The following is a 14162-nucleotide window of genomic DNA, read 5'->3' as shown; positions in this document are numbered from 1 at the left end:
CTTTCTCTGCTTCTTTCTCTGCTCCGAACTATCTCCTCCACTCCGCAGAATCCAGAGAGGCTCTACCCGGAGACTGATGACACCGCAGAAGGGAGACTTCCCATTGGCCCCTCTGTTTTTCAGGGGGCTCCCAACGCTGAGATTTGAGAGAAAAGCGCTTCCAGCCCCCAGTCCAGACCCACGGATTCCGCCTCTGGGGCTGGAAGCATCTGCGTCTTTCTCCTCTCTTTTGGGGTTGTTTGTGGGGGAGCATCCATGGGCTCTGCCAGGGTCCCCCTGCTGCTGCTGGTGGGGGCGCTGTCCTGGATCCCTGGAAGCGAAGGGGGGGAGGAGCCCCCCCCCGGTAAGGAGGGGGCTGGGAGGGACCCCCCTGATGCTGGTGGGGGAGGGGAGAAGAAAGGGGCTGGGACCCCCAGGAGTGACTTTGGGGAAAGGAGTCGAGGGCAAGAGAGGCGCAATCCTGCAGCAGCCTCGATCTCCGTGTGGTCTCTGCCCCCTCCCTCCCCACATCCCCGCCAGGAGGACTGAGGCACCCCCTCTTCCCTGGTTGTGGCTGAGGTGGGGAGGGGGGTCATGGGAAGGCAGCCGACCTGGGTCTCTCTCGCCCCCACCTCCCCCATGGCTGGGTCGGAGTCGGATCTTCCGGGCCCCAAATTAGACCCAGATCCGGATCCTCCAAAGTCTGTTGCGTTGAAGGAGAAGGAAAGAGAAAGAGAAAGAGAGAAATTGCGGCATTTTCAGACCTAATTCCACAAATGCAAAGAAAACCCATTTAAGAAGAAGATGCATTTTGGGGGGAAAAAGTTTTTTGCATTGTTAGAAACTTCAGTTTTTCTTATGAATCTCCATTAGAGGCTTTTAAGATCAGGCAAGAGCAGAATTTAGATCCCTTGTTGGGGGAGCCTCTGAACTGGGAAAGGAGACCCGGACCCCCCATAACTCCCCATAGCTGAATCAGGGCCTGGGGGAAGGGGGGAACCATGGGGGGCGATGTGGGGGCTTCTGAGGTGCCCCTCGGAAATTGGCTTCCCCAAAACTATCCCTTCTGTGAAGGAGGCTGGAGACCCTCCCCTTGCGGTGGTCTTGGGGGGGCTGCAGGGCATGGGGACAGGAAAGATGTCAGAACCCCCCCCCCCACAATCATCCAAATGCTGAATATTGGGGAAGGAAAATCTGGGGTAACCAGGGAAGGTGGGGGGATGAAGGGAGGGAAGGGCTGGAAGAACCCAGGAGATCAGTCCAGACACCCTCATAGTGCCCCCTCCCCATATTGCCCCCCCAAGGAAGAGGGAGACCCAGGTGTGGATATTACTGTCACTCCAGCCCAGAGAGTTTCTGGTGGTCTCTTCACCCCCCTCCCCACGTATTTCCTGCTGCCTTGGGGGGCAAAGAGGTCCCACCCGGATCCAATTCCCTGCAGAGAGTAGGGCAGGGAAGTAGGCTGCTGCACCAGTTGAGCCTCTGCCTGCCTTTCTCCAGGGTGGGAGGATGGAGGGGGCCCAATGGGAAGCTCCTCCCCCTCCCCCTCCTTCCTCCCCACTCCAGACCCCCAGCAACTCTCCATCTCCCCCTGGGAGACCCACTGGCATCCCCTCCCCCTCCCTCCTCCAGGGGGCGTCTCGGGGGAGCGACAGCCCTGCAGTGGATATTTGGGGGGGGTCTGAGCTGCTTTCCCCGATTGGCATCTAGGGGGCTGCGGAGGGACCCATTTTGGGAGGGCAGGAAAGAAAGAGGCCGGGAGCCTCCCCCGCAAAGACCACCCGCGTCCCCCTTCCAGCTGCGCCCTCCAAAGGCCACCCCTCGGTCTCCCGCCCCTCCCCCTTCCCGCGTGGGCCCCTCGTCACTGGCAGCTGGGAGCGATGGGCCCTGAGGTCCCTCCTGACGGCCTCCCTCCTCCTCCTCCTCTTCCTCCTCCTCCTCGCAGCCCATTTCTTGCACCAGGAGAAGCATGAGTGCCACTTCTTCAACGGGACGCAGCGGGTGCGGTTCCTGTTAAGGGACATCTACGACCGAGAGGAGTTTGCCCACTTCGACAGCGACCTCGGGAAGTATGTGCCCGTCACCGAGTTGGGGCAGCTCTGGTCCGACATTTTCAACAGCCAAAAGGACTATCTGCAGTACCAGAGGACTGCCGTGGATCGCTTCTGCCGGCACAACTACGAGGTGGCCAAGACGGGGCTTGTGATTGGCTGGAGAAGTGAGTCCAGGAGGGGGGCTTCCCGGGGGCGCAGAGATGCCGGGACCCCCCTTCATTTAATCCGTTAAGGTTTCCCCTTGTAAAGATTTACTCCGTGTTTATTCCGCGCTCTCAGATCCATGAAATCTTCCTCTTCTTCCTTGTCCCAGGATCCCAACTCTTCCCCTGCCCTGAATCGGGGATCCCTTTGATCCCCTCCCAGAGGGGATTCGAGGGCGGAATCCGGCCGCGTCTCCCCCCTCCCCAATACAGATTCAGGGACCGAAGGGGGTCCCCGTCCCCCTGTCCGGCCAGGAGCCCATTTCCCTCCCCCCTTTCCCTCCATCCCGGCCCCCAGAAATGGGGTGTTTGGCCTTTTAGGATAACAAAAATCAATTTCCAAAGGTCTGAAAAGGGGAATTAGCGAAGGCTGTTGTGCTCTTTCTCGGGGCGTTTTGCTTCTTTTATTCTTCATTATTGATTCAGAGTCATTTGGAGTCCGGCAGCTTCTAAATCCAACAAATAAAGAAACAAATAAACCAGTAAACAAGCAAGCTAGAATTTATAACCACGATTCAGTGTTTAACTTTAAACCAAGATGTAAACCTCAATCATATGGAAATATTTATCTGCTTTTTCCGCTGCCGTGTGGAAAAGCTGATTCAAAGGCTGAGAAACTTTGTTGGGCCAATTTTTGGAGTCTGAGAGAAAAGCCTCCCTCGAAACCGCCTTTTCCGTAACAGACTCAGCCGCACCTTTAGCCAAATCCCTTCCGTCTTCGTAGCTGGGAAGGTCCCAGTTTGGGGGACGGAGTTAAAAAAAAGAAAACATGAAAATTGAGATTCAGGTCATAAGAAACTCATCCAACGTTCATTAAACCCTGAAGCCATCGATGGTTTAATGTAAGACAGCCTGATTCTCTGTTCCAGATTTCTTGTGAATTACCTAAATTTGTTTTTGGAATTTTAATTCTTTGCATAATAATACATTTATTTATTTGTGTCAGAGTTCCAGAGGCCAAGCATTGTGCAAATGGAGTGTTTTAGCTGCACCTGTTGCCATTCTGCCTTTTCGGGGAAATTCTATTTCTTTGGTAAAACCTCAAGAGTTGTTGATATCCCAGTTTTGAGCCCAAGTTTTCCAAAAATAATGTGTCACCACAGAATTAAATAAGATGTTTCTTCCGTAAGAGGAAAACCGCCACCATCTTAAGAGAGAAAGACCTTGGACAGGGAGATCCTGGGCATTTGCTCCTTCCGTAAATAATCGAATATTTCAGGAGAACCAAAAGAGACATTCCTCTCCACAGATACAGTCTGCAGGCAAAACTCATTTTCACTCACAAATTCTTCCCTGCAAATTTAGGAGGATTTTCATCTGCCAAATAATATAATACAATACTTTAGAAAATAAATAAGTCATATTCTCTTAAATTTGAGAGATGCAGTTTAAAATGTTCTTATCCACCAAAGAGGATATTTTTCTGGAGAAACTAATCCCCAAGTATTTAGTTACTTCAGGACAATATTTAAAATGTATTTTTTTCCCTACAACCCACACAACGTTCTTGTCAACTGTCATAATATTAAATAATATTAATTCACATTCTCACAGTATTTACCATATTTACTTCATTACTTCTGCTAATTTGTCTAGTGATTTTTGATAGCCCCCCAAAGCCCCCAAAGATCATCTGCAAATTGCTTCGGTTTCATGAGTTTGTCTCATGAGGCGTCTCAGGGCTTCCAACTGCCCTCTTCAAGGTTCCTCCTTCAGGGGTTCATCCATCCATCCATCCATCCATCCATCCATCCATCCATCCATCCATCCATCCATCCATCCAGTGAAAGGGAGCTTTACAAGCTGCCCCAAATTCCTCCAAAAGCACTTTCTCCTTGAATGTTTTATTCCATCCCTGGCAATGACTCCATCTGGCTCAGGGGCCTCCCTGGATTCCAGCAGATCAACAGAATTACAGAGTTTTGTAGCTTTCGGGGTTCAGCCGCGTCTTGTGACAGCATGTCCAACATTTCTGGAAGATTTGCCACCTTTAAAAAGCCTTTATCTGCTCACTATGTAGATCCAGATTATATTGAATTTTTGCAAAATTCAAAACACTGACCATGAATTTCATTCTGATTAGTATAATTTGTCCCTGAGGAATCCCTCATCAAAGGTATTATTTTTACTTCACTGAAAATGTTTCAAAAGAGAGGTCAATAATTCTCCAACTGTTTCTCCTAGCTCCAAAACTTTGTTTCGTTTGTTTTAAAAAATGTTCCGTGTTTTCAGAGCAGATCGTTGGTCCAGCTCCAGTTTAGGAGATCTGAAATCACAAGATTTTTCCCGAGCCTGTTTTGGGGAATATTCTGTCCCTCTTTCTTTTCCTTCTGAGTGGACTTTTCTCTGTGGGATTCAGGCACCTCCTTCCCCCGAGAGGCCAAAGCTCTTCTCTGACCTCAAAGAGATGCTCTGAATGTTTCCTGAACTATCCCCAAAATTAAATGAGCCTTTATTTCTTTGGAAAATAATCATGTCTATGTCTTAAGTTTATTGTTCAATGAACTGCAACAACGGAGCAGTTGCTAATTGCAATACTCTTGCTAATTGCAATACTTTCAACCCAATTCTATGGGTGCTTGATCAGAATTAAACCAGCATTTCATTTTTTCTTTTTACTATATTAACCATCAGTCTTGATATTAAATAATAAATCTTAAACATGTGTGATGTGGGGAGGTTAAATGTGTATTCTTGTTGTTTTAAATCAAGAGGTCTCCATATGTCTATTAAATAAAATTCCTGGATGGATCGATGGGGGATGTGGTTTCTCTGGGGGGGTCTTTAAAAAGAAAAAACAATCTTGTTCCAGTCGAATTGTGGATCCAGAACTGAACTAAAGTCCCTGCCCAAAAACTCCCATCTGATCAAATTGTTCCCCCAAAATGTTTGCAAGGCAGTTTTGTAAATAATTAGGTTTATCTTTGGTGGGGCCATAAAACTTATTCACACCATTTGATGATATACTTATTTAACTATGAAAATTAATCTATAGATTTTGAAGGTGTTTTCACTAAAATTGCCAGATTTCACATTTTGAATTTTCACTGATTTAAATCTGCTCCTTCCATTTTCTTGTTAAAAGTATTTTCCCATTCAGAAGAATTTAAATTTCCTGTAAAAAGAAAAAAAAAGCAGCGTCATGAATTTCAATTTGCAAAAAACTGCCTTTTAGCTATTTCACAAAGATTTTTGATGCTCCAAGATACAAATGGGCTTATCATGAAGAAAAAGCCACACATGTATTATACATTGAGTGGCAACCAAACTGGATCGCAGGTCTTAATTACAAATAACCAAAACATTTAAAAATTAAATTTATTTATTTATTTGTTTATTTATTTATTTATCAAACTTATCCCTGCCCATCTCCCCCCAATGGGGGACTCATTAAATGTTGTTAACTGTTACTACAAAACTTCATCAGTAAGAAAGACTGTAAACAAACTACATACACAAAACACTCAATAGCCAATTATTAAAAAGGAAAAAAAAGCTAATAAAAATAAGATCCAAACATTCCTTGCAGCCCCCCCCCCCGAAGCCGAGGCGCAGCCGAGACGTCTCTTGGGAGAAGGCAGGGCGGGAGCCCCCTTTACGAGCCATAATACCAGAAGATGCAGAAACATTTTGATTTTTGCAGCTGACGAGGGAGAGAGAATCAGCCTTGTCTTGGCCCACAGACGTCTTCCTGGAAGGCCACCAGCTTCATTGATCTCCCCCCAACTCCCTGATCCAAACGTTGAAGGACAGAAGGACCCAGGATAGACCCCGGGACGCCACCTGAGACCCCTCCCCAGCTGGAGGGAGCCCTAAAGGACCCTCTTTGGGGGCCCCTCCGTTAATCCATCCAAGAGTTGTGCCAGTTTGAGCCACATTGCAGTTTGCACTTTTTTCCCCTTAAATCTTGCTTGTTGTTTTCTGCTCCTTTCTGTGTCATCCAGATCATGTGGGATTTTATTCAGTTTCTAGAATTTGTATCACTGACTTTCTAGTCATCCGATGGCCTTTTTGGGCCAGGTCTGAATCTGCTTAATTCTCATCTCGTCCAAAATCAAATTTAACCGACTCAACAGTGGACAGGAAAGGCTGCAGAAGAGGAAAGTTAAGTTTTTCTCCCTCTCTCCAAATAAAACTCTTGGAAAGGGGACTTGAAACACGGAACATTTTCAAGACTAAGACGGGCCTTGGCCTGAACCAACCGACTTGCTCTTCTCTTCTGGGCCCTGTTGAGTCTCTCATGTCCCTCTTTCTCCCTTCCCTCCAGCCAAGCCCACCGTCACCATCTCCCCCACCAAGATGGACCCCGGTTCCCCCAACACCGTCCTCCTCTGCACCGCGACGGGCTTTTACCCCCTGGAGATCGACGTCCAGTGGCTGAAGAACGGGCGGCCGGAGAAGGAGGGCGTCGCCTTCGGGGAGGAGCTCCAGACCGGAGACTGGACCTACCAGCTCCAGGTGATGCTGGAGACCCAGCCCCAGTGTGGGGACGTCTACGCTTGCAAGGTGGGGCATGCCAGCCTGGAGGCCCCCATCAATGTCCAGTGGGGTAAGCTCCTTCCTTCCTTCCTTCCGTCCTGGTCTGGGGACACCATCCTGCACTGAGAAGGGGTCATCGATGGGGGGGCTGGAAAGACCCTCTCTGTGTGTAGAGCCAGAATGGCCCCCCCGGAGGAAGCTGGCCATGATCCTCCTGCTCACACGAGGCTCCTTCTCCTTCCCCAGAGCCACGTTCCTCCAATGCTCCCAAGAGCAAACTGTGGACGGGGGCTGTTGGGGCCGTGCTGGGGTGGTCTTCCTGGCTGTGGGGCTCTCCTTCTACCTGAAGAACAAGAAAGGTGAGTCCTGGGGGGGGGCTGGATAAAAAGATATGGGGAGGGGATCCTCCAGAGAAGGCATCTCATCAAGCTTGGCGAGTCAATGGCGAAGACCATCCCCTTGCCCCCCGAATCCCAAGGTCCCCCTGAGAAATTGGTTTGGGAACTTTTGTTCTTCGGGGGGGCTAGAAGGGAATATCGTGCAATATATTATGGGCTATCGATGGGGAGTGGGACCTCCTAAGTGCTCCACCCATTCACGGTTCTGACTGGATCTTTTTCTCCTTTTAGCAACTCTCATCCAGCAACCTGCAGGTGAGTTTCTTCTATTCCCCCTCCATTAATTAGGAGGTTCTTCTAATTCTCTCTTCTGGAGCCCCCAAATCTTTTTCTAAGATTTTAGGCAGAGTTTCCTTAAAAGAGACCCCAAAATGTGGTGCAATTAAACACAAAAACACCACATAACACTAAAATGTTACCCAGGATGTTTCCTCATTTTGGGAAACTGCAAAAGGAAAGGTAAGGAGGGGGCCATTCAGGTCATTGGGGGAAGGGGAGGGGGCACCCCAAGTTTTTGGACTGGCCTTCCTGACCCCCCCCCCTTAGACATTTCACACAACTTCTGGCCAGTGACCCCAGGCTCCCTCCTTTCCTGCCCCCACCATCCGAGCACCATCTTCTCAGTTAAGATGAAATAGCTGCAGGGAGGGAGGCCTCCTCTCTTGATTAATCTCCTAATTAAAGCAATTAGAGACAAATTCCATCTCGTCAAGGTCACGCTGAAGTCTCCCTTTGCAGCCCCTCGGCTGAACTCGGACCCCCTTCGAGTCCTTGGAGCTGAGATGGGGGAGGAATCCCTGGCCCTTCTCAGCCTTTTCCTCCCTGAAAGGGGCAGATTCTCCCTCCATCCAGGCCCTGCCTATCAACCACCCCCCTGCAGTGTGGGTCTGCCTAGGGGGGCTGAAAGGGAGGGGGAGGGGAAGCCTATCCTGTGTGTTTCCTGCAGACTCTCCCAAAAGAACTTATTCACACTGAAGGTTTTACTCTATATTCTACTTTTCTTTCCCGTCTCTTTTTCACAGCACTCCTGAGTTAATCCTGCTATCCCTTCCAGCTATCAGATGGAAAATAGCTGATGAATTTCAATACCTGATGAATTTCTGCCTTTTTTGCGAGAGGAGGAGAATCACAGCCTGGACCTTCTGCTGCCGAGACTCACCAGCTCCTTTCACAGCTTCTCTTTCTTCTGAGGGAGGGGGAAATGGGGAGGGGGTGGAGACCATCTAGTCTGCCCCCAGGAACTCTTGGCCTACCAGTTGCTCCAGAACCCCAGTCTCTCCTGCTCAGCACAGACCCCTGTTCAGAGCAGTGGCTGCAACCCACCCACCTTAACCTGAAATCCATCTGGCGCTTAGCCAAGCCTGGAGGCCACGAGATCCAGAGAGATCCAGATGTTCCACATGTCCCAGCCACCCTGGGATCCCCCATTCCTGAGAAATGATCCCAGAGATCAGCTGGTCTCTGCCCAGCAAAGCCCCAACCTCTTTTCCCTTCCTTGGATCCCTCCTCATTTCTCCATCTTGTCTCTCCCTGCTTTGAATGCGCAGGAGCTTCACCTTCTTGCTGTTCTCCTCTGGCTCCATTCCCTTGGCTTTTATTTGCTATAAAACAGTAAACTTTGGACTGCAGGAAAACCCTGGAATGATGTCAGTTGATGCTATCCAAAAAGTCTGGTCTCAGCTCCAAATTCCCTCCAGGTGAGATGCCATTAAATCATAGACATTTATTATAGCCCTAAGGCCAGATGCAAACAAAATATATAATAGTAATCATCACACACACACACACACACACATAAATAAAACAAAACAATATTATACAATCTAAAATTAAAATAGGAGCACTGAAATATATCAAAATGAAGTACTATGTGATGAAATTCTGAATCTACAGTGCATTCGGAAAGTATTCAGCCCCCCTTCACTTTTTTCAATTTTGTTATGTTGCGGCCTGATACTACAATCGTTCAAATTCATTTTTTTTCTCATTAATCTATACTCAGTACCCCATAATGACAAAGTGAAAACAGAATTTTGGAAATGTCTGCAAATTTATTGAAAAGAAAAAACTGAAATATCACGCATACTTAAGTATTCAGACCCTTTACTCTGAATCCTTTCCGAATGCACTGCAAATAACGGTGGAGCAAATTGTGCAGATGGTATCACAAAACTGGGCGACTTGGGGGGACATTTTCGGGTCCTTGTCTGAAAGGAGCAGCATTAAATAGAAGTCACGCTCCCTGCCGGGAAATCTCTTCAGCATCGGGTATATGAATATCTGTCTAGAGTCCTTAAATAGGGAACCATTCTGAGGAACCGCCTCGCCCCAGTCATTTCAGCCCGCCCCACTCAGTCCAGCAGAAGGGGCAGGTTGCAGACCTTACCAGTCAAGGAATTTCGATTGGTGGGTCTAGGCAGAGGGCCTTTTCTGCTGCAGCGCCCGCCCTATGGAACGTCCTGCCTCCTGAGGTCCGGTGTGCCCCCTCCCTCGTGGCCTTCAGGAAAGAGATCAAATCCTGGCTTTGCCAGAAGGCCTGGGGGCCGGAGGGGGGCCCGCACCTGTGGAGATGGCTGGTGGGGTGAGGGGTTTGCCCCCCCGCCAGCATCTTGCAGGTTTTTAGGGCTAAAAATTATACAAGGTTTTTAGGGCATTTTTAATATATTTTTTAATTATTTATAGATTTTATCCATGGTTGGAGGGACTTGTGTTTTTTCTTTTTTATTATTGTGAGCCGCCGTTGGGGGAGATCGGCGGCATACAAGTTTGATAATAAATAAACAAACAAACAAACCATATAATAGCCATCCCCCCGTGGGCAGAGCCGAGGGTGCACGGGGCGCCCTGGAAACGTCCAGAAAGGACGGCTGAGGGCAGCGCGTCCGTCCCCTCTGGCTAAGGTGAAGCGTTACGAAATGTCAAAATTGTAGTGGATGGTAAATCAGAAGCTGGAACAAGCCCTTTTGCTAGACAATGACAAATACTGGGGTGTAGCCCCTTACTTAGAGTTGTCTGTAGATCTGTATTTATAGGTGCGCCCCTGTTCCGCTGGGGTCCCATTTACTGGCCATGTGTGTCTCTCGTGACAGTGTCGGGCAAAGACTAAGACCTTCGTTTCCTGATAATGTATTGAAAGTTCTTGATCTGTGCCAAATAAAGCTAGTGCCCTGAGGGCTTTCCTCATTCCCGCTGGCGAGGGAGACATAATGACTCCTTCCCTGGTATACAGGTATACATCACCCACCCACCCTGGTATACAGTCCTGGGTGGGTGATGGGCTGAAGCAGCAAGCGCTTGAATGACTGGATTTAAATACAGATTGAAACGTCAAGGGGCTAATATGCAACCTTGTCTTACCCCTCTGTGAGTTGGGGCTTCCCTAGATAAGCGTCCCCAGGGGGTGCATCTAATTCTCAGGGAGGTGTTCCGGTAAAGCCGGCCTCACCCCGGACTTGGTTTTCTTGTCTAAGCAGCGGCCATGTGATCCGAAGGGGGAGTTTCATCTGTCCCCCATCATGGTCTGATCACGCCCTGCTGGCCTTGAGATTCTCCTATGCCCCCCCACTTCCACAGGTAGACGGGACCCATTCGATTGGTCCGCCCCCGGCGACTGAGGGACCCAGTGGGGTTCTAGAAGGAGGTGGGGGTTATACCCGAGGATCTACTGTACGGTCCAGCGGAGGCCCTGGCCACAGCCTGGAATAGGAAGGTGGCCGAGGCCTTGGACGAGATTGTGCCCGTGCAACCTCTCTTGACCCATAGAGCCCGATGCTCCCTGTGGTTTACGGAGGAGTTGAGGGTCCTGAAAAGGATCCCACCCGGTCAGGCAGGGAGGGTCTGCTGCAGACCCCCTCGATGAAAGAAAGTTGACTGTTGGGGTCCCGAAAGAGAGCCTTCTCTGCCGCAGCCCCTGCCCTACAGAATACCCTCCCCCCAGAGGTGAGGCAGGCCCCAACTCTCTTCTCTTTCCGGAAAGCAGTCGAGACCTGGCTCTGCCAACCGGCATGGGGTGAAAAAAGGGCAACCAACCCTGGGGGTGGCCGGCACCTTGAAGATGCTCCCGTATGTTAACATCTTACTGACCATCAACATCTTGGAAGATATTATTTATGTGTTTGGTTTTTAGTCTATTTTTATTGTATTTTATATTGTTTTTATTGTATTTTAATATTTATTGCTGTTTTATTGTGAACCACTCAGAGTCACTTTTTGTGAGATGGGCGGTATCTAAATTTGAAATAAAAATAAATAAATAAAAATAAATAAATAAAGTGACTGGATAAGAACTAGCAGCCTTTTGTCAATCATGGTATGTCTCAGACTATTCCACAATCTCTCTCTTGGTTATTAGATCAAAACTCACTTAAAATCAACGGAAGTTGCAAAAAGGGAGCCACGAGGGGGAGTAGAATATTTTTCTGCTAAGTGGTGAAGAACTAAACAATGATCTCGTGTTGGATGTTCCTCTCTAAACCCGGCCTGTTCTCCAGCAGTAACATTTTCATTTGGTACCCAGTCCACTAACTTTGAATATAAAAATCTGGCATAAAGTTTGTTTATTGTGTTTAATAAACTGATAGGCCTATAATTTGTAGGGCAGAGTCTACTTCCTTTATTTCTGTATATCGGTATAACAGTGGCCTGACTCCAGTCAGATGGAAATTGTCCAGTATTGTTAATGTGTGTAAATAAGGTAGCCACAACTGGAGCCCACCAGTCTTTATTTTCCTTTATTAATTCTGGGGGGATAAAACCACTACCGGGTGCTTTATCTGGTTTTAACTGGACAATAAGACCTTTAACCTCAGCTATGGATACCAGCATTGAAGGCAAAAGGAGAAGAGGACGGCAGAGGATGAGATGGTTAGATAGCATCACTGAAGCAATGAGCATGAAATTGAGCAAACTCAGGGAGGCAGTGAAGGACAGGAAGGCCTGGCGCAATATGGTTCATGGGGTCACGAAGAGTCGGACACAACTAAACGACTAAACAACAACAACAATGGATACCAGCAGCCAGTCAGGGAGGTCATTACAAGGAGGAGTCGCATCTGAGGTTACAGCAGATTCCCTTTGAAAGATGTTATTAAAATGACCCTCCCATTTACTTGCAGATATTTGGGTAACAGGGCCAAAACATCTATCCATAAGAGACTGATTCATTAAGTGCCAGGACCAAGTGGAATTCTTGAGTTTTGCAGCTAAAATTAAATCATTCCAATTCTCTCTCATAGCCTGCCGTTTCTTCGTCTTTATAATTTTTTTTTAATCTCAAGTAATTTTAAAGCAATTGAAGAATTCTCCTGGAGAAAGGAGGTTATGGCATTTAAGAGAGCCTTTTTGCAGTCGTTATCATACCAAGATTTAGATATTTTATGTGCATGAACATACTTAGCTGCTGTACATCCTGTCAGAGGGGCCTGCAAATTATCAGTAAGTAATCGATACAACTCGTCCATATGAATCAGATGAACAAATTCGGGTATGCCTCCGAAGCAGGGGCTCTGAAGTCAAAACTCCAGTCATAGTTTTAGCTAAATCTTGAGACCATTTATTCTGCACTTGCCCCTTCATTGTGACGTCAATGGGGCAGTGGGCTAATACTAAGGATTCGAGGTTTGTTCTAGAACAGTGATTCACAACCTTTTTGAAGCTGCTGCCCCCCTAAGGAGCAGAAAATTTTTCAACACCACCCTTTGTGAAAATCCTGTAATTTAGGGTATTGGGGGGGGGGGGAGTTACTGAATTATAAAAGGCAAGAATTTTAAGTAATTTAATTCGAACAAATCCGAACTTCAAGTACGTGGAACTGTATTGACGACACTTCTTTTTATTAACCAACATTGTTGGTGGCTGCAAAATATGATGAGGGAAAGATAACTATTTCTCAAAATTAATAATTCACAACCACAATAAAGAACTAATAAGCGCACTTACCTAGCCGACTGGCCAAATAAACAATGAAAGTAAATCGAAACTGAGGGGAAAAAACAGAAATGAAGCGAACAAAAAGCAACTCAAGAAACACGGGTCAAATCAAACATTCATATTGAAAGGACGCTCAACGCACGCACTGCGATTAATCGCACGGGGAAACAGCTGACGCACGCGCTGCGATTAATCGCACGGGAAAACAGCTGACGCATGCGCTGTGCTGGTTGGGATCGGAGAAGAATCGTAGTGTCAAGTTCTTCAAGGTCAGCCTACCTAGAATACAAATTCGTCTCCCCATTCTTAGAAGTGCGTGAGGGCAGCCGTCACGTAAGTTAGTTTTATTGCTGGTACAAATGGTGTAAACCGGATAATCGATTTAATAAATTTTTTTTTGAGTTTTAAAATTAAGTTTGAATGCCAAAACATGCTCATCGCCCCTCTACCGCCCAAAACAAGTTCACCGCTCCTCAGCATCCTCCCACCACCCCCCGGGGGGCGGTATCGCCCCCGTTGAGAACCAATGTTCTAGAATCAAGGAAACAAATTAATGGGAAATGGTCACTATCAGTGCGTGCTCCAGTATAAAAATAAGCTATATGATATATAAAGTTCGGGGAAATCATAACATAGTCCACCACACTGGCCCCGCTTGGGTGCCAGAATGTAAACCCCCCTTTTAGGTCACCCCAACAGTGCCATTAAGTATAACTAGGTCTAAACTATCCAGCAATCGAGCCAAACGAAATCCTGCCGTATTACATTTTTGATCTTTAGATTGTCTGGCTAATAAATATCCCACAGTTTTAGGGGGCATTTGCCAATTAAAATGAGTTTGCAAAGAAGCACCAGGTTGGCCCGTGCACGCATTGAAATCACCAGCTATTAATATGGTGGAGTCTGGATACTGGCACGATAGCAAATTTATGTAGGTATCAAACTGATCCCACAAACTATTTATTTCCCTGTGCCCACAAACTGGGAGAAAATATACACCGACAAGTAATACAGAGTAAAAGTTAAGTCTGAGTAAGAGGGTCAGAGCCATATTTGAACAAGACTTCCGCATTATCACTGGGACGCTGAGCTTAACCGAAATCATAGGACTCAGGCCGCCT

General features: G+C 47.4%; 1 pseudogene across 1 annotated transcript; it reads left to right on the top strand.

Annotated features, from left to right (window-relative positions):
- Positions 1–255: 255 nt before the first annotated feature.
- Positions 256–8149, top strand: LOC103049386 (H-2 class II histocompatibility antigen, E-S beta chain-like; annotated as a pseudogene). The gene is made up of 6 exons (XR_015797999.1): positions 256–343; positions 1778–2197; positions 6504–6785; positions 6962–7074; positions 7345–7368; positions 8136–8149. The product of XR_015797999.1 is annotated as an H-2 class II histocompatibility antigen, E-S beta chain-like (transcript).
- Positions 8150–14162: the final 6013 nt, after the last annotated feature.

This window comes from Python bivittatus, unplaced genomic scaffold (assembly GCF_059951505.1).
Source record: "Python bivittatus isolate LINGU-HERP-01145 unplaced genomic scaffold, Pbiv_v1 ctg000650_np1212, whole genome shotgun sequence".
In the NCBI taxonomy this organism is placed as follows: Eukaryota; Metazoa; Chordata; class Lepidosauria; order Squamata; family Pythonidae; genus Python; species Python bivittatus.
Note: the sequence above shows the minus strand (reverse complement) of the source record. Positions and strands in the feature narration are given on the sequence as shown.